Source organism: Triturus cristatus, chromosome 10 (assembly GCF_964204655.1).
Source record: "Triturus cristatus chromosome 10, aTriCri1.1, whole genome shotgun sequence".
Lineage (NCBI taxonomy): Eukaryota > Metazoa > Chordata > Amphibia > Caudata > Salamandridae > Triturus > Triturus cristatus.
The window spans coordinates 652,840,770-652,866,334 of record NC_140593.1 but is presented as its reverse complement, the minus strand read 5'-3'; the positions used below and the strand labels follow the sequence as shown (position 1 = coordinate 652,866,334).

The following is a 25,565-nucleotide window of genomic DNA, read 5'->3' as shown; positions in this document are numbered from 1 at the left end:
CACTACTATCTAAAATACCACACAGTGCTGAATACTTAGCATGGGAGTGCAGGAGAAGCAGCTGCCTGTGTGCTAAGAGCGTGCTTCTGGAGACTGTGTATTGTCAGGTGCAAGAGAGATCTGCATGGACGCTTGCACAACTGCATGAAAACTGCAGAGATGAATGTAAGAGTACATGTGGGGTAAGGGTTAATTGGAGTTTTGAACATGTAGGAACTACCTCACCCATTGCAGGAGTGGAAGGAAAATCTACCATGTTGATTTCAAATGTGTTAGCATTTGCCTCTCATTTGTGAGATATTGATTTGTGCTGAATGCTAGCCATCACAGTTCAAGAAAACAAGCTGCCCCTTTCCTACGAATGCAAGTCTTACAGACCCAGACCAATACGAATTAAATCTCTGACAACAATTCCTTTGTGCACACAGACTCATGGTGTGATTCTAGGCAGAAAACGATATTTGATTGGCAATTTCAAAGCACATTTACTACTGTGGTAGAGCAAATGATAATTACTGTAACAGCCTGACACATTTTCCTTATAGTTTAGAAACGCAGAAAAGAGCACATGTCCTAACAGCTACTTGAGACCATGAGCATGTGGAACCTGGGTGAGTGATTAGACTAGAGCAAAGGAAATGAGCCTTGGTGATGTTGAATGTGGTAGCGTTACACATTACTATCTAAAATACCACACAGTGCTGAATACTTAGCATGGGAGTGCAGGAGAAGCAGCTGCCTGTGTGCTAAGAGCGTGCTTCTGGAGACTGTGTATTGTCAGGTGCAAGAGAGATCTGCATGGACGCTTGCACAACTGCATGAAGACTGCAGAGATGTGTGTAAGAGTACATGTGGGGTAAGGGTTAATTGGAGTTTTGAACATGTAGGATCTACCTCACCCATTGCAGGAGTGTAAAGAAAATCGACCCTGTTGTTTTCAAATGTGTTAGCATTTGCCTCTCATTTGTGAGATATTGATTTGTGCTGAATGCTAGCCATCACAGTTCAAGAAAACAAGCTGCCCCTTTCCTACGAATGCAAGTCTTACAGAACCAGACCAACACAAATTAAATCTCTGACAACAATTCCTTTGTGCACACAGACTCATGGTGTGATTCTAGGCAGAAAACGATATTTGATTGCCAATTTCAAAGCACATTTACTACTGTGGTTTTGCAAGTGATAATTACTGTAACAGCCTGACACATTTTCCTTATAGTTTAGAGAGGCAGAAAAGAGCACATGTCCTAACAGCTACTTGAGACCAATAACATGTGGAACCTGGGTGAGTGATTAGACTAGAGCAAAGGAAATGAGCCTTGGTGATGTTGAATGTGGTAGCGTTACACACTACTATCTAAAATACCACACAGTGCTGAATACTTAGCATGGGAGTGCAGGAGAAGCAGCTGCCTGTGTGCTAAGAGCGTGCTTCTGGAGACTGTGTATTGTCAGGTGCAAGAGAGATCTGCATGGACGCTTGCACAACTGCATGAAGACTGCAGAGATGTATGTAAGAGTACATGTGGGCTAAGGGTTAATTGGAGTTTTGAACATGTAGGAACTACCTCACCCATTGCAGGAGTGGAAGGAAAATCTACCCTGTTGTTTTCAAATATGTTAGCATTCGCCTCTCATTTGTGAGATATTGATTTGTGCTGAATGCTAGCAATCACAGTTCAGGAAAACAAGCTGCCCCTTTTCTACGAATGCAAGTCTTACAGAACCAGACCAACACAAATTAAATCTCTGACAACAATTCCTTTGTGCACACAGACTCATGGTGTGATTCTAGGCAGAAAACGATATTTGATTGGCAATTTCAAAGCACATTTACTACTGTGGTTTTGCAAGTGATAATTACTGTAACAGCCTGACACATTTTCCTTATAGTTTAGAGAGGCAGAAAAGAGCACATGTCCTAACAGCTACTTGAGACCATTAACATGTGGAATCTGGGTGAGTGATTAGACTAGAGCAAAGGAAATGAGCCTTGGTGATGTTGAATGTGGTAGCATTACACACTACTATCTAAAATACCACACAGTGCTGAATACTTAGCATGGGAGTGAAGGAGAAGCAGCTGCCTGTGTGCTAAGAGCGTGCTTCTGGAGACTGTGTATTGTCAGGTGCAAGAGAGATCTGCATGGACGCTTGCACAACTGCATGAAGACTGCAGAGATGTATGTAAGAGTACATGTATGGTAAGGGTTAATTGGAGTTTTGAACATGTAGGAACTACCTCACCCATTGCAGGAGTGGAAGGAAAATCTACCCTGTTGTTTTCAAATGTGTTTGCATTTGCCTTTCATCTGTGAGATAGTGATGTGTGCTGTATGCTAACCATCACAGTTGAAGAAAACAAGCTGCCCCTTTCCTACGAGTGCAAGTCTTACAGAACAAGAGCAACACAAATTAAATCTCTGACAACAATTCCTGTGTGCACACAGACTCATGGTGTGATTCTAGGCAGAAAACGATATTTGATTGGCAATTTCAAAGCACATTTACTACTGTGGTTTTGCAAGTGATAATTACAGTAAAAGCCTGACACATTTTCCTTATAGTTTAGAGAGGCAGAAAAGAGCACATGTCCTAACAGCTACTTGAGACCATGAACATGTGGAACCTGGGTGAGTGATTAGACTAGAGCAAAGGAAATGAGCCTTGGTGATGTTGAATGTGGTAGCGTTACACACTACTATCTAAAATACCACACAGTGCTGAATACTTAGCATGGGAGTGCAGGAGAAGCAGCTGCCTGTGTGCTAAGAGCGTGCTTCTGGAGACTGTGTATTGTCAGGTGCAAGAGAGATCTGCATGGACGCTTGCACAACTGCATGAAAACTGCAGAGATGAATGTAAGAGTACATGTGGGGTAAGGGTTAATTGGAGTTTTGAACATGTAGGAACTACCTCACCCATTGCAGGAGTGGAAGGAAAATCTACCATGTTGATTTCAAATGTGTTAGCATTTGCCTCTCATTTGTGAGATATTGATTTGTGCTGAATGCTAGCCATCACACTTCAAGAAAACAAGCTGCCCCTTTTCTACAAATGCAAGTCTTACAGAACAAGAGCAACACAAATTAAATCTCTGACAACAATTCCTTTGTGCACACAGACTCGTGGTGTGATTCTAGGCAGAAAACAGTATTCCTGGGTGATACCAGTACACCTTAACTTATGGTGAAGACATACTCTATAATATCTTACAAGTTCAAGGCAGTTAAATATCTTCCAAAACATAAAATGTAAAACACAACTTTAAAACAAGAATCACATTTCTAATATTTATATCAAAATGCACCACATACCCTCTCAAATTCATAACTCACCTTTAAAAGTAGTTAGTTGAGAAAGAAATGTGGGACTCACACAGCAGATTATCAGAGCCAGAATCTCTGAGCTGTATACCTCTCACCAGAACCAGTAAATGGCAATCTTTCCCTCTCTTTTTTCACACATATACATGTTAACTTCAAATCACAGTGCTTCCCACATTTTTTCAAATGGAAACACACATTTCTATTGGTTGCAAATTTCAACCCTTTCCAAATGATCCCTACCCCCAACATGACTTCTGCCTGCTACCATAGCAACAGGTCATGGAACACTGGTGTGAGCAGAGAGGTCAGAAGTTCAGCACACAATGTTTCTAATCCAAAGAGCAAGAGTGCTTGACTTTTCAAACCTAACAGCAAATCCAAAGTAATGTTCTGTGGGAACACATTTTTCAGAACCAATACAAAACATGCTTTTAAAAATTTAAACATACAGCCTAGTTTTTAGTGTTGAATGGTCTGAAACAGCCAATGAGTTCTTTTTATTAAAAAAAAAAGTATGTAAGCCTCCATTTTACAACTATCTTTCTTTTCATATTGCCATTCTACTGAAAGACACCTTCTGAGTGCATCCAGATCTCCTTGAAAGATGTTCACAGTGTGGATTGTAGGTCATAGCTATGTCTTCTGGAGTGAAAAGTATGCAGAAAAAAGAGGTATTGTGAAAGACCTTGCTTTGCCAAATGTAGACATTAAATGGATTGGTCAGAGAGGGTTAAAGTGTCACCAATTAATGCCTTTGGTGAAATCCTTTCTACATCTCCCACAGCCTGACCTTATAATTGTGCACTGTGGTGGAAATGACCTAGGCACTTTAACTGGGGTAGGTCTGGAAATGCTAGTTAAGGACACCTTTGTGCAATTGATGTCACTTTTTCCACAAACTACCTTTGTATATTCTAATATATGCCAAAGGCAAAAGTGGAACTGGTCCAACCAATATTGTCCGCAGATTGACAAAGCAAGAAAGCACGTCAATAAGTCTGTTTCTGCTTTCCTCAGAGACTATGGTATGGGTTCTATACACCACAACAACTTGCGTTACAACATGCAAGGCATTTATAGCAGAGACGGTGTACATTTCACAGATGAAGGCAACAGAGTCTTCCTCTTGAACTTTAGACTCTGCATCGGTACTTACTTGTAGGTACAAAAAAACACTCAATGAACACAACGGCTCTTTTTAGAGCCAACCAATATCTAAACCCCGCGATACTTTAAAAATTTTTTTTTTTTTGTGACCTAAGGGGTCTTTCATGGTCCCCCTGAGAAGGCCTAGGGGGTCAGGAACTCTCTACCCTGCCCCCTTTTAACGTTCTCCACTTGTGTGTTTAACTCTCTTCTGCCTCTAAAACTCAAAATGGTGGCTGGGGGGTGCGCGCACCATGTACGCACCCCGCGATTTTTTGAAAAAAAATAAAATGTTTTTTTCACCCTTCGGGGTCCTTCAGAGACCCCCTGACAAAGGCTAGGGGGTCAGGAACTCTCTACCCTGCCCCCTTTTCACGTTCTCCACCTTTCTTTTTCCCTGTGACACACACAACACACAAAATGGCGGCCGACACTTCCTGATTTCGACCGATTCGAATGTTGACTGACATGTAACCACCAATCAGAATTACGCTCGCGCACGTTACCGTGCGCGGCTATAGATATTTATGCACTTTTAACTGCAATTTTCTCAGGAACTACTGAACAGATTGACACCATATATGCAAAAGGCACATCCCTGACCTGAGGACTACCTCTTTGCCAAATTTCAAGTAAATCTGTTCAGCCGTTCGGGCTGTACCTTCGACTAAAGGTCCCCTTTTTTCTCAGCCCCGCTTGACGAATCACCCCGAGACTTCCAGGGTAGGAGCTGAGCGGAGCGCCCCATTAGTTTTGAAAATTTCGCGAGGATCCGCCAACTGGCGCCAAAGTTATTCAAAATAGAATTTTCAGATTTCCTATGGAAACACGGTCCTAACTATAACTATCTACTGGCGACCACCAGTAGATAATATATACATATATATATATATATATATATACATACATATATATATATTTTTTCATGTAGAATAGAAGAATCATGCCCAAGTGAAAAAAGAATAGATGAACCAAGCAGCTGTAATCACTCAAATTAAGCGGGTGGGGTGAAATTGATAAAAATCCGTTCCATACAGATAGGTAATAGCAACAGTGTTTACACTGGGTAATCTCGGATCAATTGGCACAGAAATGTAGTTGTTTACTCATTTCCAAAGTATGAATTATTTTTATTTAAAACTTTAAAATAACAAAAAAATTAAAAATGTACCACATAAAAAACTGTAAAATCAATTTTAACGTATGCAAAGCACCGATTCTTGTATATGTACAAACATTTTTAAAGGCCCTGATGAAGTCTGTATAAGGGATGAATCGTGTTGCCTGGGACTGCCAAAAAGTGATGTTTGGAATTGAATAAAGGATCTTCATATGCATTTTCAATGTTTCATGATTTATCATAAGGAAAAAGAAAATAAATACTGTTTATAGGATTGGAAATAAGAGTGATTACAGCTACAAAATTGAATGGCCAGTAAAACAGAATAAGGACACATTGTTGCCCTCCTAGGAAAAACTTTTGCTTGAGATTGAGTTCTGGGAGCAGTCGGAACTCTAGGAGTTGGCACATTATCTGGTGATATAGTGGGATTTTAGATAGTGCACATCAAGGATTACTATTGCTACTCTTGTGAAAATCGCTTTCAAAAGTTGTAATACCCTGTAATGTAGTGGGCCTAGAAATATGGCTTTAATCGAAGAAGACAATAAGCCAACTATCCTGGCCAATTGTTTGAGGGAGATTCTTCCTTTTCTCAGTACCATGGCCAGTTCCTTCCACATCTTGTGGAACTTCAAAACCGGAAGGCTCAGCGTGGCTGTGGTGGAGTCTATGAGAAACACCAGCAAATTAATCGTCTGCGACGGAGTCAACTCTGATTTCAGCGAGCTGATGATGAAACCCAGATTCTGAAGAAGCGCAATAGTCATGTTCAAATGTGACACCACAATTGAGTGTAACTAGTACATCAGGAGGATGATGTTGAGGTATATAATCAGCCCGATGCACTTTGTCGTCATTGTCTCCAACACTGGCAGGAGTTTTGTGAAGCACCTAGGTGCCGAGGACAGACTGAAAGAGAGAGATAGGAATTGGAAAATCTGGTCCCTCCACTCGAATTGTAGAAAATGGCAACGAGTGGGAAAGATAGGGACCATGAGGTACGTGTCCTTGAGATTTAGACGCACCATCTAGTCATCCTGTAGTAAGAGATGTCTGAGGAGGTGATGCCCTCAATCTTGAAGTGACGGTAAACCAGCCACTCCTTGAAACTTCTTAGGTTAATCATGGAGTGAAAGCCCTTGTCTTTCGTTTCTAGTAAAAAGAGGTCGCTGAGAAAACCTTACTAAAAAAAGTTGCTGAGAAAACCCTGAGGGTGTAATACTGACCCCTGGATTGCTCCTTTGGCAAGCAGATCCTGTACTTCCACCTCTATCAGCACCATATTTTGTTGGGGGAAAACTAGGGGGCGTGATCTGGCCACATGAACCAGAGTTCCATAGATCTCTATTTGGTATCCCTGTACTCTCTGTAGGATCCATGGGTCCATAGTGATTTATGCCCACTAGTGTGCAAAGAGTCTCAGCCCCCCCTTAGCCTTTTAAGGGAAAGAAAAGATACTGCTTACCGTTGAAACCTACGGGAGCATTAGCCCCCCTCTGGCATGGTTGGCTCTGCCCTTTCTGCCAGCCCGGTTGGGGTAAAAGGTCCCCTGCCGGCCGTCGCTCCAGCAGTTGTCGCAGCGGGCATGACCTATGTGGGGGCCTGTTTGGAAAGAGCGGCCGTAGGAGTGACCCCTGCCTCTTCCGGCTCTGATGAAAACCTCCCCGGAAAAAAGTTTCTTACCAATGACAGTGCTTTGTCCTCCACCCGGAAGGTGGCAACGACTTTCCCCAGTTCTTTTACAAAGTGTTCTCCAAACAAATTGCCTTTAGCCACTGCTCCTGCTTCTGATGACGACAGTTCCCCCAATTTTGGGTCTACTTTGATTAGTAGGGAACTTCGTCTCTCTGCCGACAGGGCACAGTTGGCGTTGCCCAACAGGCATATCACCCTCTGAACCTAGCCTGCCACTATATCCTTGGGGAAGGGGTTCCCAGATTGTCTCAACAGCTCTGCCAGTTCTGCTATTTTCATCAGTGGACCTACCGCATTCAGTAATTTGTCCTGACACACTCTCCATGAGCAGTAAATTCCCTTCTTGGGGTCTTTCATACACTTTGTGAAGAACGTGCAGAGTTGAGGGTCTATGTTAGGGGTGGCTGCCACTTTTCCCCCAAAGTTGGTCTAGGGCACTTTGTCAGAAGACTGCCTCAAACCAAGGGCTGGCGGATTTTGCTGGCTACATAATCCACCACCTACGGATCTGGGTATCACTCTGAGGACCTTGGGTGGTAGATCCCATTCAATTCTAACATTTCTGTCGGGGAGGGATCCCCTTCAAAGGATCCAGAGGCATTTGAACTGGGGCGCCATGACCTCCCAGAATACTGTCCATTGTCAGGGGACCTGGCATAGCCTGCGTCACCCATCCCTTCCTCCGCCCCCCATATCGAGTAACCCTTCCTCAGGGTCAAAGTTTGGTGTGACCAGGTAACCAATTGCCCCAGGTAAGTCTTCCTCTCAAGAGGGTACAGTTCATAACGTGTGCACACTGTTACGGAAGGCTTCTCTCAGTCGATCGAAGCCTTCCAGGTGCCCTGCATCACGTTTCAGGGTCTTCTGGGTGTTCTCTGCAGTAAGACTGCTAGGCCCTGCCCCTGGGTCCCCGAAGATCCCAGAGCCGCTCGAGGTCTGGTAAGTCAACTTGTCCACGCTTTCTTGCAGGAGTGACAGCGCATTAGTTATAGCTTGGGAAAGGAAGCTGTCCACCTCTGCAGGGAAGCAGCGTGTGGGGGCCATTACTCCTCAGAGGCCAGCTCAGGTAATTAGTCGTGGTCCCTGAAGAATGCCATATAAATCAGGGGGTGTGAGCACCAATACTCAATGAAAAAACGCCCTGTAAGTATTTCCAAGGGCAGCTCCCTCGCAGGTGCTCGATGACAGTCAGAAAACAGCCAAAATACTCTGTCAAATGGCCTAGGAAGGGCCTTAGATTCTTACCCCCGCAGGGGTGTCATGCAAGGGCTGATAGAGAGGGGGAAGCCCAGCGGTCGGGCGCTATGTATTTGAGCAGCTGACACACACCGCAGCTCGTTAACGTGCGATGCAAGTCTGCGGAGCACAGCAGGGGCGGCTCTAGGCTCATGGTGGCCCTGTGCAGGAAGCGCAGGTAGGGGGCCCCGGAAGAGGGGGTCCGGGCGGGGCGGAGCTCAGGAAGGTGTTTTAACAAAACGTCCAGAAAAGGCGTTAGATGACCAGTAACATGGTAACAGAAAAACGACGTTTACTTTTTGAGTGCTCATCACTTGGATACTTTGTTTTAGAATCTGGGTCTCTGGAAGGACCCCTTTCAACAAGAAAAACACGTTGCGCGTCCGTAAGAGAGTTCGGCCACAAAGCAGGATCCCTCCAATCACATAAATCATATTCAGAACACGGGTCTGTAACATGGTCTTGCTCTTTGGCTTCCTTTTCAATACCAGCATCATCCGTCTGTAAACTCTGAACCTCCTTCAGAATGCCAGATGTTGATGGACCGATGAATGATGTTTCAGTTTCTCTGTCTGAGGGTCTTTTGTAATAATCCTCATCCTGAGTTGGTAATTGCTGCATGTTTGTATCAATTTCAGAGTCACCTTATTCATTTTCATTGGTCTGCTCATGAGTATCATTCTGCTCATGGATATCATCATTGTTTGTATGGTCGTCAGCGCCTGTTTTACCGAATGCATCAGCAGTACTCTGGCCAGAGGATTCTCCATCTTTAGGTTTCCCTTGGGTGATAAAGTTCAGGATTGCTCCTTCCTGTGACACTACGAAAGCCTGCTGAGCCACCTTTCTCTTTCGTTTCGAATAACCAGATTTGTGTACTCTAATTCTCTTCATTTTGCTTGCAATGCAGCGGGCGAGGCTAGCAGTGGGTAGGGAAAAAAAGAAGACAATCAGCAGTGGCGGCTGCTGAAAGATTTTGATGTGTCATTTTTATTTTCTTGCAAAAACAACAGTTGATGGACAGAATGCAGAACAATGTCATACATTCACCCCAGTACAGAGATCTGGGCCTAAATCCATCGTTTTTTTTGCTCACCACACCACCCCAGTTCAGACATGGCCATATGCAAATCAGCCTTGACCCTGTGCCTCATGGGAACAGTCCAGCCCAAACTGCCAAGCCATGTCTTCCCTGGACTACACAATGAAGGACCAGCATACCTTAATGAACGAGTGAATTTCCACCAACCTACCAGGAAAATATGTTCCAGAACCATCTCCCTAGCAGCCACCCAATGCAGCCGCTGATAAAACAGTGGAGGCCGCTACTTCTCCCACATGGCAGTGAAGACCTGAAAACCCTCCCCCTGCACCTTAGAGCCTCACCATCGCCCCAGCAGTTCAGGAAGGACCACAAGACCTCGCTGTTCAACCAACAAGCAGCATGATCCAGCAGCATGAATCCCACACCGCCTCGAGACCCTTATGTGTGAAGCAGCTGAGCTTTACAAACCCTGACTGATTGATAGTAATTACCCTTCCCACTACATGTATGACACATTATGAGGACTAGCCACATATGGAAGGTTTATTTGAAGAGTGTTATAAAACTATAGGGTAGATCATGTGACTTGGCATACAAGGTCTGTTTTCTCAGTCCACTGAGAACAGTAGAGCCTGGAGAATAGTTCATGATCTATTTGGGAAGTGACCTTAGCAGGAAGAGAGTAAGCTACCTTGAAATCATGGCACACAGAGACCTGTCTCAGTACGTCACTAACTGATCCTGAAGACAGCCTACAGGTAACCAAAGACTCGTCCACTTTACCACATTGTCAAAAGACAAAATACAATATATTTAATTAAGGTTTCTTGTATAGTGCCATATTCCAGCAACCAGTTCTGCTCGCTTTCAGAGCACTTATTAAACAAGGATTAATTGCAGTGAGTCCTAAGGCTATGAAAAGGCACTAGAGGTTCACTGAAGCAAAATTAATGTGCAAGGAACATCCAGTCAGGAGACAACTTTCAAGCAGACGTACGAATCACTAGCACAGCGTACCAACGACCCCATGGGCCGTGGCATAAGCAAGGAAAATGGCCCCTTTGGCTGCTGCTCAGGAAGTTTAAATATAGCAATTATCAGGGTTCAATGGGCCCCTGAGGGTTTTGGGTCTCAGTACCACTGTACTTGCTGAACCAATGGTAACTATGCCCCTAGTATGGACAGAGAAGGCTGCTTCACCAATTGCAAACTGAGGACTAGTTAAACTAGTTTTCTCTGCTAGTCACATGACAAGCACTGGAATGTAATTAAAGAAATTATCAAGAAGCCAGTCTCCTACCAAGGTCTCTGCAAAAGGGCATTAGATTGAGTTAACATGGGTAGGCACTGCCATCCTATTCCAGGCGTCCATCCATAGGTGCTTGCATTTCATGTCTGCCTCAACACCATATAAACAGACATATCCAAATGCCAAGTACATTCGAACACTCAATGTTTTAAAAGATTTGTGCAGGCAGATCCACTCATTAGATCACAAGTATCAGCTTCATACTCTGTTTTCATGATTGTTGATAAGTAATTGTAATCATTTTAATGAATCCTTAACATTACGTCTAACACCTCGTACCCTGCTCTCCTCTTCCCCCCAATACGACCGTGCCTCCCAAGTTACACCTCCAAAAGTCACCATGCCTCCCCTCAGCCACAAGTAAACACCGCCCCTGCACTCCTGACTCACTCTTCCCTCAACATACAGCGCCGATCTGTACCACTCCCTACCCCTGGCGCCGTTGACCACCTCTCCGACCCGCGCCCTCTCAGAGATGAATAATGAGAGAGAGGCTCTCTCTCACGATTCATCATGCCCTCCCTTCCCATGACCACCAGAATACCTCCAGCTCGCCACCTCACATGGCTTACCTCCACCCAGACCCAAAGCACACACCATCTACAATAACATCCTCACCCAACCTTCCCCACACCCCCGGCTCCTCACCCCCACGGGCTGTGATACATTCCTACGCCTGATCTGCCCTCCTCCCCAGGGCTCCCCACACTCTCGTCCAATGGCTCACCTTCCCTCGGGTTCACTCTGCAGTGGCACACACTGACCTCCTCACTCCCCCTCCCCATGCCCTGACCCTCGGGCTGCTCACCTCGCAGCTGGCACCAAAGGTTGCACACTGGAATGCTATCCTCTGCAAGGCGGCCTTTCTTGCCCAGGGTCTCTAGGCGCGCCGCTGCATGGCCTCGGCCGGTCTCGGTGCTGCTCGCTGCACGCCGGGCACGGGTGCTGCCACCCCTCCTGCCGCCAGTGATGCGTGGTGCTTCTGTAACCCCTTCGCTACAGGACTCGCGGGCACTGCGCATGCGAGCCTCCGGAGGTGCCAGATCTGGACTATTAAAACAAGCTCGATTATCCTGGAAAAAAAGTTCTAAACAAGCACAAGACCTACCAGAAGAGCCCGAAACAAGGTCGACCCCACACAAAGACGAGACTGGGTTAGAAAGGAAAAGAGTAGAAGAACAACCATTCAGCATGCATCACATTGGATTTAGCACGCCTCAGTCGTTCATGCGCCAAATCCCTGCCAGGGGCCGCCACGAATATGTATTGTATCTGATTCCTCGTGGTGGCCCCTGGGGTTTGGTGGCCCTGTGCAGGTGCACAGCTTGCACATGCCTAAGGCCGCCCCTGAGCACAGTAAAATCAAACTCGCTGCTGCACAGGCCTCAATGTTCCTCACTGAGGCTGTAGACAGCGTAAAACAGTGCCCCTAACGGACACGCGTGGTACTAGAATGTGCTCGGACCAAAGCCTGTTGTGCAGAGAAAATCGCTGTATGGCGAACTGTTAGCAACACAATAATGTCAACAAATCTCAGTCAACAAGTGCTCAATATCTCCCCAAATAACCACACAACCCGACAGTTAAGGGACTGAAGGACTTAACTGATGCAGCAGCAAAGAAAGAGAAAGGACTGCTTGCAGCAGGGACTTGTATGACAGTTACGGACAATATTACTATGGGTAATGGTTGTCATGGACACTATCCCTTGCACTCATGGGTTCTGTAATGTTGGATGTTTTTTCTGTTTAACTTTGAGTCTGATGAATAATAAAAAGTGAAGAAAGTTATATATAATGCTCGCCTCCGGTCCTGACATAGAATTTATGGTAAGTTCTCATCTGTGGCTCCTTCCTGTTCTATTACCCCGGGATCCTCGCAATATGAAAACACTTCAGAAGCATTGAAATATTTATTGGTTGCAGTGCGCACAGTTTTTTCATATTTATTTCTCATCACTTGCTCTAATCTACTTTTTGCTTATCTAGCTCTACAAACATATTGCCGAAGATATCGCTTTTTATCAGAATTGTGACGTTTTCCCTGCAGGTACCTCACCAGGTCCTTATTCAATCCTCTTGCCCATTCAAAGGTTTTGAACTCTGAGTTGAGGTACACTCACACCACATTCATCCAACACCAGAGTAGGGTACGTTTTACAAACTACCCTGGAGGTACACCATACCATATTACCTCTATTCTCTTCCCTATAGGAAGCTCCAGTCACCTCCTTCAGGTGTGGTGATGGAGAATACCAGTTGCCTACCAGCAGTGCTGCCAAGAGCTAAATCCCTCCTACATATTTTCCACCTGTTGATGCACTGTTGCTATTTCAGACCGCTTTAGAGTTGCATGATGGACTTACTAGCTAATTTGTGTCATGGATAGTCACTGGGAGGAGTGAGACCAAGTAATCTATTGTCCTTTCGATATATTAATGCATGCTTATCAAAGATGCTGGTGATGCTAGAAGTAGAGGATCTGTCAGGCACCATTGGGAATCTGGAGTATCTGTTTTGGTACACCAACAGCAGTGTCAAAACAGTAAGCCATCTGTGCCAGGACACTGTGATGTATTCTGCTAAGTTGAACAGCCCCTGTTGGCCAGGACCCCTACATCAGAAGTGGGAGGTTCTCATTTCCTCGAAGACCCAAATCACAGGCTTACCAGCCTTGTCACCTTGTTACAAAAATCATCCTTCATAACATTTCCAACGGACATTTTCTGCCTTCACTAAAAATTTAAGAATGCATTTTCTTTAGTTCAATGTGCTTTGTTTAGTTTCTGTACAAACAAAACAACAAAGGAAGTAGGGGTTGAGTTAGATAATTTTCAATATTCCTGAAAAAGTTACATTGTAACCTATTCGGTATTCAATAGAAGAAAGATTGTTTAATTTATTATTAGACAAGCGGTTGTGGACAGCGTGTGGTGCTTGTTACAATAGCATAGTGACGAGTGATGATACATGGGAGTATGATATGATTATATGTGTAGAGTGGCTCAATAACACCCATAACCAAAACGGCAATAAAGACCACGGAAAGATGGGAGAAGAAAAGAACAGGAGAGAAAACAGAGGGCAGACATAGCAAAGCGGGTGGGGGAGGGTAGCATTGTCAGATAGCTGTGCCAATCACGGTTTAACATAAGAAACAAAAAACCTTTGACGTTCATATGATCCTGACGAGGACACGTGATGGGGGGAAGGCTATGTGAGGCCACCAACTCAATGAATCTCTCCAGTGGTTGCTAAACTTTAGTAGATATCCTGTTAGAAGTCTGAGGTGGGCTTTGTCTGATGTGAAAACTGTACATGTAGTTGACCGCAGCACACCACATGTGGAACGAAATATCATTGGCCAAGATCCAATCTAGTCTGTTTGACAGCAATAGCTAACAGGACTTCAAGTAAAGCATACTCTAAACAATTCAGTGAAAGAGAAATTGTGGATTCTAGTGGGTTCTATATAATTGTAGGGACATTTCCAATAATAGATAGGTTAAAAATATTAGTCACATTATCCCAATAGTCTTTCATTAGTCTACAGCTGAAAAACATGCGTTCAGTGTCTCCTGGTCCTTCTTTGCAATTCTAACAAAAGTGTTGGATGCAATTATGTTAGGTTAGGCTAGTCTGCTCGGAATCCAATAAGTCAGATGGAGCATGAAAGTTTTGAACTGTGCCCGGGAACACATTGTTTTGTGTTTGAGAGCTGATGGATATGATTGACTACGTTTTTTCATCTGCTGGTGCCCTATTAAGGTTTCTGAAATGTTTTTCCCACTTGATTGAGAAGGAAGACAGTAGTTTGTTTGTCTGCAAATTTAATAGGTTGTACATTTTTGAAGTGGTGTGACCTGATTTGAGCCATTTCAATAGTAGGGACCCCATCTCCGGATCTTTAAGAGGGATGATTTTGGATATCGTCATCTTACATTTTGAGAATCTGTAGGAGTCTAGATTGGTAAACTTTTTACATTACTAAATTTCAGTGAATGATAGTGGAATAAAGATCCCCGACTAGTGGGATACCCCTTTCCGCTCACCTGAGCCCATCTACAGCTGATAAGCCAATGTTCATCTTTTTGCTGGTCCAGAATCATAGTAGGTTGGAATTTAAGATATGAGTGGACACTTTTTTGTCTAGGAAGGAATTGCTTTGGTTTTGTTCATTAAAATGTATTTCGTGTGTAGAAGTTTGTATTGGGGCTTCGTTATTGTTGCAATTATATTATGGGGAGAGGCTAGTTCTTTTTCAATACAGCACTAGTAGGGTTGGGTATTAAGGTTATCAAGACACCATTGAACTCCCTGAGAGGCGAGATAGGGAATTTGGTAATTGAACCAATTAGGGAGGTTATACGCTTGAGCTTTATGATTTATTCTTAGGTTTTTTTTTGGGGTGGGGGGTTCTATAGCGTGAACTTGACCCGAAGGAATCAGAGCGCTTTACATAAGCACTAGTTGCATTACAGAAGGACACATTCATTTTGTTAGGCACGGGGAGATTACGTGATTTGCTCAGAATGACCGGATGTTGAACGTCCCTACTGAGACTTGAACCCAGTTCCCCAGCTGCAAGGTCGAACTCTCTAACTTTAGCCCTTTCACTGTTCCACAAAAAAGAAGTGATTTTGTATACCGAGAACATTTGGATCAATAAGTGAACAGATATTATGCCAGAAATAAAATTGATCAGTGCTGAGATCATCATTTTTAAGGATTCCAATCTGTCCCACCACGATATATGTGTAGGGGACCAAGAGTCCAATAAGAATGTAATCTTCTCCAGGTTTCTGTTTTCCTGTATTTTACTGAAGATGCTAGGTAATTGGAAAAGCAGACACCAGGAAACCCAATTAATTTGGGTTACCAGTGCAAGTCTGAATCACCTCCACATTTTGGGAGGCAGTGTACATTTAGTGGAAGGACTTAAGTTTTGCCTCTATTCAGGCTGTAACCTGAAATGGCAGAAAACACTGTATATTATTTAGTTCTGCTGGAAGGGCCGAATTAGCATTTTCCAAGAATAGAAAATGTCATCAGCATAGACCGCTGTTTTAAGTTGGAAGGATTTAAAAGTGATATGTATTATGTCTTTTGAAGTACTCAGTAGTGTAGCAGATGGTCGATGACCAGAAGAAACAATTACAAGGAGAGAGGACACCCCTGTTGAGTGCCCGGTCGGTGAGGAAAGACTTCCAAAAGAGATGTGTTGAATCTCACCCTGGCTGTCGGTTTGCCATACAGAACCATAATCAAACTTATGTAGTTGGGCCTACGTCATAGTGCAGTAAGACTGCTTCTCAGTAAGGCCAAGCCACCTTTAAAAAAAACAATTCTTTATTGTTCAATATAACCAGTGCAATATACACTTTACATCCTTCATACAGTTTATCTCAGCATGGTTCTACTAATATAATGTTCAGAAAACTTATGTTGACAGTTTTTCCCCATCAAAGATAACAATTGATGAACAGATTACCTTATTCAATTAACTTATTAACCCTCGTAACCTCCCCCCCCCTCAAATTACCAGTTCCGCTAAATGATATCTTATCTCCATATCTAACGTAGCTAATTAGTTTTCTATTGCCCTTGTTTCCTGACTACGACTAGCCATCGCATTGTGGTGTTCTTCCTTCCCGGGACAGTTAGAGTCTGTGAGGTCGCCTCGCTTATCTCTTCTATTTCTCGTATGATTGCCCCACAGGCCAACAGCACTTCTGGAAGCTTATCATCCCTCCTGGTTTTCCTCATATGATGTTCTTCCACCATTGCCCATTCTTTTAAATCTTTCTTCCATTTTCCCACCTGCGGACCCTGCGGGGACATCCAGTGGATCGCTAATCTCCTCTTGGCTATCATAAGACCTAATACCAAGAACTGCCTAGTAGTTTTACGTTTGGGGTTTTTAGGGATCAAGTCAAGGAGGCACGTCTGTATCTCTGAGGCCATTGTCCATCCCGTAATTCGATGCTGTTGTTCCAGAATCTCAGCCCAATAACTTTGTATTACTTGGCAATGCCAAACCATATGGAGGAAATCGGCCTGTGCCTGCTGGCAACGAGGGCATTTGGGGTCTCTAGATGAATTGATAGCGCGAAACCTCTTGGGCGAAAGATAGGTCATAGGTACTATCTTATATTGTATTTGTTTGAATCTATTACAGATCAAACCTTTGCGGATACTTTCGTGGATCTTTTCCCAGTCTCTTGTCAATATCATGTGGTCACTGATCGCTTGCCATTTTTCTTCTACTTTTAGAGGCCTAATCGGTTTATCCTCCCTGAGTGCCCTATATAAGTGGGATACAAATTTTCACCCACCCGCCATTGCGATTATGGTGACCAATGTCTGTGTATGGTTAGGAGCCTCCGGGAACGTCGGCCAGAGACTGTGGGCTGTGGCTGCCATTTTGGCATATTGTGGGAATTGACCCTTCTTTAATTCAAATGTGGCGACTGCGTCTTGGTAAGTAATGAACCTATTCCCTGGGAAAGGTCGGAGAACATCAAACAGCCCCCTTCTTTCCATTTTTCGATGGACATATCATGCTCTATGTGAGGAAACTGTGCCACAACCCAAATATCCGCCTCTGGTGCATAGGGTACCCGTTTAATGAGGTGTTTAGTCATTCTATCCCAGATGATGCCCATAAGCCTGATTACAGGGGGATATGCCCCCTCCCGCTTCTTATCTATCCTGAGGAGCACCACCAACTGTTTCCTACCATAGGAGTCCTCAAGGAGAGATCAGTATCCAACCATGTTGCAATTGAGATACTAGGTAATATAACTCTAGATCCGGAATTTCGAGATCCCGTTTGCCCCACTGTCTTTTCATCACCTCCAATCTGACCCTGCACCTTTTTCTGTTCCATTGCAGCTGGATATGAATCCTTGAATACCCTATGTGGTATTTCATAGAAGGAACCCTGCATTGTATACAAACACCTAGGTAGTATCACCAGTTTAAATAAAGCAATTTTCCCCAACAGGGATAATTTTAGGGTGTTCCAAAACTTTATACTCCCCTGAAGGCCCTTTATTATCCTACCAATATTGAGTTCGTAGAAAGTATATTTTTCTCTGGCCACTCGGATCCCAAGATATCGCAACAAATCCATTTCCCACGGGAGTTCCAGATCCAAGGACTGGGAATCTCTACTCCCTTCTGTCCTATTGGATACAACTGCACTTTTTGTTTGTTAATACGTAAACCAGACGCCTCCTCAAACCTCCCCAATGCCTGGATCAGTAGGGAAACCGATAGGGAAGGGCGTCGCAAATAGACTAAGGCGTCATCCGCAAACGTTGAGACTATGTGTTCCGTTTGGCCTATCTTGATGCCATGGCCTTGCAGCTTTGTCCAGAGGCAACACGCCAGTGGCTCCATCGCAAGAGCAAATAACAGAGGGGACAGCGGACAACCCTGTCTTGTGCCCCTATGTAGTGAGAATGCCTCCGATACAAACCATCCCATTCGGACTCTCGCCATGGGCTTCAAAGGCCAAGTTACCTTGCCAATGGCTTTCTCTGCGTCAAGCGCAATTGCCTCTGCAGGAGAGAAGCAAAATGAGCTTTTTCAACGATGTGGCATAATGTGCAGGTGTCACTCACAAGCCTGCCTTTCAAGGAGCCAGTCTGCGATTTCTGAACCAGCTTAGCGACAATGAGTTTCAAGAATGTTTGCTAAACTTTTGTATAGATTTGAACTCCCATATTAATTGAAGAGAATTAAAAAGATTGACCTGAAGTTTTTTGGATCAGAGTAGTCTGTACCTTCTTTCTGGATTACGACTATTGTTGCCTCAGCTATCGTGCCTGAAGCCTTACCAGTGCTGGCAAAGTGGTTAAGTGTGGCCTCAAGCAGGGAGAAGATTTTGTCTAGCATGATTTTATAAAAACTAATCGGGAACCCATCTGGGCCTGGAGCCCTCCCACTTGGAATTGTTCAGATGGCATTAGGTTTTTTCTCTTATGGGTTTATTTACATTTGATCTTTCCTTATTAGATAAGGTATTGGTATTCAAATTGTCTTTGTAAAAATGCATTTTAATGCCAGTGGCGGCTCCTCCATTAGGGTGCGAGAAGCAGAAACATAAAATGGTAAAACTACCATTTTATGTTTCTGCTTCTCGTGCTGCGCAAAAGCAGAAAGGTATGCCTGGTTGGGGGCGGGCAGGTGGGCGGGTCGGGGAGGCGCAGCTAGCCAAATGCTGTGAGCCCTGACTGTTTGGCCGGCCCTCTGGGGCCGACCAAACCAGTCATGTGCACTCTCCCGTTTCTCTATGTAGGCTGCATGCAGCCTACATAGAGAAAATGGCCTCCCCATTGAGCGCCCGCTAGGCGCTGACCGCACCAATAACAACGCTGCTATTGCAGCAGCGTTGTGATTGGCTTAGGGGAGGGGTGGGAGGCTGCCTGTGGCTGCTTCCTGTTCAGGAGAGCAGCAGGAAAACGTCGGACCTGGCAAAGAGCCGAGGCGGCAGCGCGGGACCCGGGGGAAGGTACTTTTTTTATTTTAATTAACCCCGTCCCGCCTCCCCCTGCCCCACGAACCCTGCAACCACTTGTCATGCTGGCCGAAATTGGGGGTGGGTGGGAGGTCACTGGGGGCCAGTGCGCCGTCATTGTCCGTGGGCAGCATAAACACATAGTCTAATGACAGGTGTTTGTCGTCTCCCACCGTTCTCAATAAAAAGCCGGGGGGAAAACGAGGACAATGGAGCGGATGAGGATATTAGACAAGATTACCAAGTGCGTCAAATAGAGAAATCGTATCATCCAAGACAGTTGAATATTTACCCATATCTCTAATTCAACCCTCTGACCTTCATGCTCTATAGTACCCCCAGGGGCACCCCGCTTTCCCCCCTCCCCCAAATTAGGTTACCCAATGAAAACACAAGAAACAGTTGTAAGTGGGTAACAAATGCTGCAGGTTTATTACATAATTCCAGTATATGTAATGGGTGGGTTATCTTACGGGCGATCCAAGGGCAGGCGACCATCTACTTCACCTGCCCGCCTGATGAGCCGGGCAGCGCGGGAACGACCCGCAAGTGCTGCCCCCCAGTGATTCTTTTACGATCACGTGCCGTTGAAATTCTACTCACACCCCCCCTCTCGGGGCGGAGCGTCGCATAGCAAGCCCCCGGTTGTTCAGGCCCACAACCGCCCGCAGGACTAGCAGGGCGCCGACCGGCTTCCGGGACCTCTCTGGAGGCTCCTCGTTTTGGCTCAGGCACCACGTGGTGCCGCGCAGAGGTACCCTTTGTACCGGCCTGCTTCCAGATCGCCCTGTAACTCCGCCTGCAACGAAAAGGAATACATTACAACGCTCAGGAAACCCCCCCCCCAACCACGCCTACGCCGGGTAAGCGGTAGGGAGGGAAAGGCGAGGTGGGCGACAAAAGAGGTCGCCAGTGAGGGTGGGGGAAGGCTAAATAGCCTCCCCCTCACACCTGGGCCCGGAAGTGACGCGCATTGCGCGTCACTTCCGGCCCTGACACGGAAGGGGGGCACCAGTCTGTGTCCCTGCCCCCCCCCCCGAAGGGAGGGAGTGGGGAGGGGTGACCGGGGCCCCGGGGCCACTAAGGCGCCGACCGCCGAGTGGCCCCCTGCGGGGGCCGCGGTCAGCGGCATAGTACCCCCAGGGGCACCCCGCTTTCCCCCCTCCCCCAAATTAGGTTACCCAATGAAAACACAAGAAACAGTTGTAAGTGGGTAACAAATGCTGCAGGTTTATTACATAATTCCAGTATATGTAATGGGTGGGTTATCTTACGGGCGATCCAAGGGCAGGCGACCATCTACTTCACCTGCCCGCCTGATGAGCCGGGCAGCGCGGGAACGACCCGCAAGTGCTGCCCCCCAGTGATTCTTTTACGATCACGTGCCGTTGAAATTCTACTCACACCCCCCCTCTCGGGGCGGAGCGTCGCATAGCAAGCCCCCGGTTGTTCAGGCCCACAACCGCCCGCAGGACTAGCGGGGCGCCGACCGGCTTCCGGGACCTCTCTGGAGGCTCCTCGTTTTGGCTCAGGCACCACGTGGTGCCGCGCAGAGGTACCCTTTGTACCTGCCTGCTTCCAGATCGCCCTGTAACTCCGCCACAGCCCTGGAGGCGGCTAACCGTCGCAGCCAGGGCCCCCCACCAACCTAGCTCTTACCTGCACCTCTCCTATCTAGGGCTTCCTGCAACTAGCTGGAAGGGAACCATCCCTGCAGACAGAAGAGTTTGACATTCTGCCACCTCATGACAGTTTGACAGTGCTCGCGGGACTCAAACCCTGTGAGATCCCTTATAACCACAGGCCCAAGACTTACCAGTGAGCTATAGCTCCTGGAGTTGAAGATGGCCCCATCTATGTCCCCAATCCCTAGACGCTATCCTAATCGGATAGGGTCTGTTGAAATAAAGGGGCCTGTGAAGATGTGCAATAACTATTCGCCCCCCAGCGGGAAGGTTACACCTATTCACAATCCTGGGCCTGCCCGCTTTGACTATTATGACGAGAAGGGTTTTACTTAACATTTGCCTGGGCCTATCTCCAATTGATGGTGATTACACCCAGCTGAAGGCCAGAGGCCCGCCTAAGGAGCCTATTCACTTGTTTTGCTACCCGGCTCCCTTCTGGGAGGGCCACAGAGTTAGGGCAACGCGTGTGCTCCCAGGGTTACAGTTAGATATGTGTGAGTTCCCCATATCAGTGACCGTTGAAGGCGGCCCACATAAGCATGTTGGCGGGGCCAAGTTGCGGGCTTAAGCATACCTCTTTTAGACTGTCGGCAGCGACCCGTGTTTAACTGTTACTAACATGGCAATGACAGTTCTACGTTAGGACTATCCCCACACTGGTCCGCCCTGCCCAAGGACTGATGCACCTGGGAGGGCGAGGCCGTAAGCAATGGGGGTGGGTATCGAGACAACAACAATGACAAGCGACCCAAGCCCCCTTTCAGCAAAAGGTTGGAGACGAGCGACACGTGGTCACGTGTGGTCAGGATCGGACTGCGCGACCCTTACTGTAATTAGCACTTATATGTCGCGCGAACTCGACCCGGAAGGAAATGGCGCGCCGTTCATGAGCACCGTATATACCTACATCATCAGGCACGTGGATAATAATTATCTGGCCAGAGTCACCGCGTGACCCGCCCGAAGGTGTTGGGAGTGCAGTACATGAGCCCCGTATTTACATACCTTATTCGGGCACGGTCGATTAGTGGTTAGCTCAAACCGTACTGCGCACCAAATTATTAGAGCGCCGGACACAAGCACCGACCAAATAACCCGTTCAGGTGCAGGAGGAGTCGTAATGCCCGGGATCGCCTAATGCGCGCGAATGTGGGCACGAGCAACTTCTTGTGAGTAATACATGTACCTGTATCATGTGTCTGCATCATAGGAAGCCAGCCACCACATGTTGCCTATTTATCTAGCGCGCGCTCGACCGGAAGGTATTGGTGCAAATTTTGTGAACAATGCCTGCACTTGTATCAAGTATCTGCCTTATAGGAAGCCAGCACATACATGTTGCATATTTGTGTCGCGCAAACTCGACGCCAAAGGTATTGAAGCGCTGTATATGAGCACCGTACTTACACAAGCCGGCACGGGGAGAATAGGGGATTCGTACCATATAACACGATCGCCGTGCCCGGCCACACGAGCACCGCACCAGATTAACCCTTGAGGAGCGGGGGGGGATTAGTAGTACCCGTAATCGCGTGATGTGGACAGTGCATTTCTTGGTATCATGTATCCGCCTTATAGGAAGCCTGCAATTACATGATGAATAGTTATATCGCGCGAACTTGACCGGAAGGCATTGGAGCACTTTAACATGAGCACCGTATTTATATTACCTCTTCAGGCAGGGGGTGTTTACGACATTCATACCATATTACCCGCTCCCCGACCGAACCGCGCGAGTACCGCACCAGATTCTCCATTGGGGTGCGGGGGGGTTTATTAATGCCCGTAATCGCGTATGTGAAAATTGCATGCACTTGTATCATTTATCTGCCTTATAGGAAGCCAGCAATACATGTTGCATAATTATATAGCGCAAGCTGAAGGTGTTGGAGCGCCTTACCTGAGCACCTTATTTACATTACACATTCAAGCAGCTTACAAGATTCGTATCATACTAAACGATCCCCGTGCCAGGTCCATTGCGTCTGCCGCACGCAGCCCACTACATGCCCCCCCACCCTCAACGGCAGCGTAGCCGACGGGAGGGGGGCGATAACCTTAACCAGGGAGCGCCACATGTGTTGCACCTCCCGCGATCAGCGGGGACCCAGGCAGCTCCCAGCCGTGCAGTGCTGGTGTTTTGGGGCCGTGAACCCACGCTAGTCTCCTACCGGCTCCCACGGCACAGGGTATGCAGCTTCTTAGCCGGCCGCACCCCCCTTAATATACTTTGCTCGCGAGGCCGACCGCCATTGCGAAGTATGCCCCGCGGACGAAAGGCCGACGGACACGCGATCACTAAAATGTGTGCTCTGCCGGACGGTAATTGATCTTTACACCGCACTATAGCTCCCGCGTGCGACGCGTGAGCAGGGGGTGACTTAAACCGAGCCCATGAGACCCCCGAAACCTAAGATGCGTGGGGGGTGAGGGGTACGCCACGAAAGGTACGCCAACGGAAACAGAATCAATGTAACTTGAACCTGCGACCTTGCGAGCAAGCGTCCCAGGGCCCAGGACCCACGCACGCTCATGCCCGCTCCCACCGTGCGCCGGGTGCGTGGCTTATTGGCCAGCCGCTCCCATATCAACTAACGTGCGCGAGGTCCACCGCCATCATGAGCACCGTAATTACATTACACCTTTAAGCAGGGGGTGCTTAAGAGAATCGTACCAAATTACACGCTTCCCGTACCGCATCACGCGAGCACCGCACCAGATTATCCATGGAGGTGCGGGGGGTTTAGTAATGGCCGTAATCGCGTAATGTGAACAATGCATGAACTTTCCTCGAACTCAAACTGCGGCGCTGTGATATGAACTAGAGCCTGCCATCTGCCAAGTGATTAGCCCAAGATCACAGGAGGTGGGCACATCCTCGTCGCGGCGATTACGTGATTTGATCACGGAATACACAACTAAACCAGGCTATCTTTTATAGCCACAACTTTGTGTACCTGTCCCACTCGCTTGAGTCAACCATGCTAACCACACTCCCAAGCCAGTGAACTTTCCCTTGGACGAGAACTGCACCTCTTTGAAAGGTTGTGAAAATTGTTGCCTATTTATATAGCGCGAACTCGACCCGAAGGTATTGGAGCGCTTTAGTGGGGCGCTTCCCCCAGCACAGCGTATGGAGCTGAAAGGCCACCACGTCAAACCTGCCGGCCCCAAAAGTCGCGAGGCCAAACAAACATGGAAGCGCGAATGCCTGCATCTGGGTATGTATATGTTTTGCCCCTTGAATGGTAGGCCAGCTAGAGGTGTAGGGGGGTGTCGTAATGTCCAGAATCGTCTGATGCGCGCGAATCTGGGCACGTGCAAAAGGCACTGTCGCGCAGCGCACGAGCACCGTATCCCCGAGACGCCGCACGAACTCCCGAAGGCACCGGAGCGCCGCGAGAGAGCATCGCAACCACATACATGGCCGGGCCCAGGGAGACTAGGCGAATCGTCCGGGGCCACCGCGCAGACTCGAGACCCAGCGCCCCGCCTCGCGCCACGGACTTACTCCGGCCTGTTTTGCGTAGTCATCAACCCATATAAGAATTTTACCCATTTATTCTGAGGAGATTGTGGACATGTGCAAGGGAAAAGCGCCACGAGATGGCGCTGCACATCTCCGCCATCGCGGACACTGCCTGCAGAAGCATGATGCAAGGTGAGCGCCCGCCCCGTCCCTTGTGATACCGTTAGCGATTATTTGTAAATCCGATGCCTCATAGATGCGGTTGCACTGAGCCAGTTTGAAAATCATGATTTTACTATTCAGTGCGTCCACCAGCCCAGCCTAGCCTTCATTTCTGATGCGCAACACGCGCGGAGAATGATGAAACGAGCACCAACGAGATGCGGAACAGTTAGAACTCGTGAGCCGTGGTGTAAACTACTATGTTTATCATTGTAAAATAATGTCGGCAGGGGGGAGATCAAGCGTTTTGTTCAGAATCACAGTCAACCACCCGAGAATAATTGACATACAGCGAGGCCTCGTAATTGCCGAGGGAACAAAATAAAATGTAGAGGCAATACTAAATATAAATCGTTTCACTGGAAATCCAGTTAGAGGCCATCTCTTCAAAGTGCACTTCAGCTCGAAGAGTTGTTAGCATGCCTCTGCCGAAGGAGTTACTGTAAAAGCTGGCATGCTTCTGTGCTCACCAGAAACAGGTTTCACGTATTCGAGGGTAACAAAGCAGGAGTTGTTTGCGGAGCTTCGTTTATTGTAATGGACGGGACCTCTCAGGGAACTGACAGAGCAGCACTTCAGTTAGCACTGTGTAAAAGGGCATTCCCCACGCGACGCAGCGCGTCTAAGAGCAGCCAGTTACAATCGGAGCGCTGGCCGACCAACAAAATAGAGGTTTCTCACTTAGAGCACCTTTTCTATGTTAATTTGCACAGTGGGATTCTTGGTAATTATTTTCTTTCCCGGTCGCGTGCCCTCGTTCTCTCTCACACTTTCCTGTTT

At 46.8% G+C, this 25,565-nt stretch overlaps 1 protein-coding gene across 1 annotated transcript in view; it reads right to left on the bottom strand.

Annotated features, from left to right (window-relative positions):
• The window catches only part of ROGDI (rogdi atypical leucine zipper), a 765,793-nt gene that overhangs the window by 665,887 nt on the left and 74,341 nt on the right, over nucleotides 1-25,565 (bottom strand). The gene's annotated exons all lie outside the window — the stretch shown is intronic.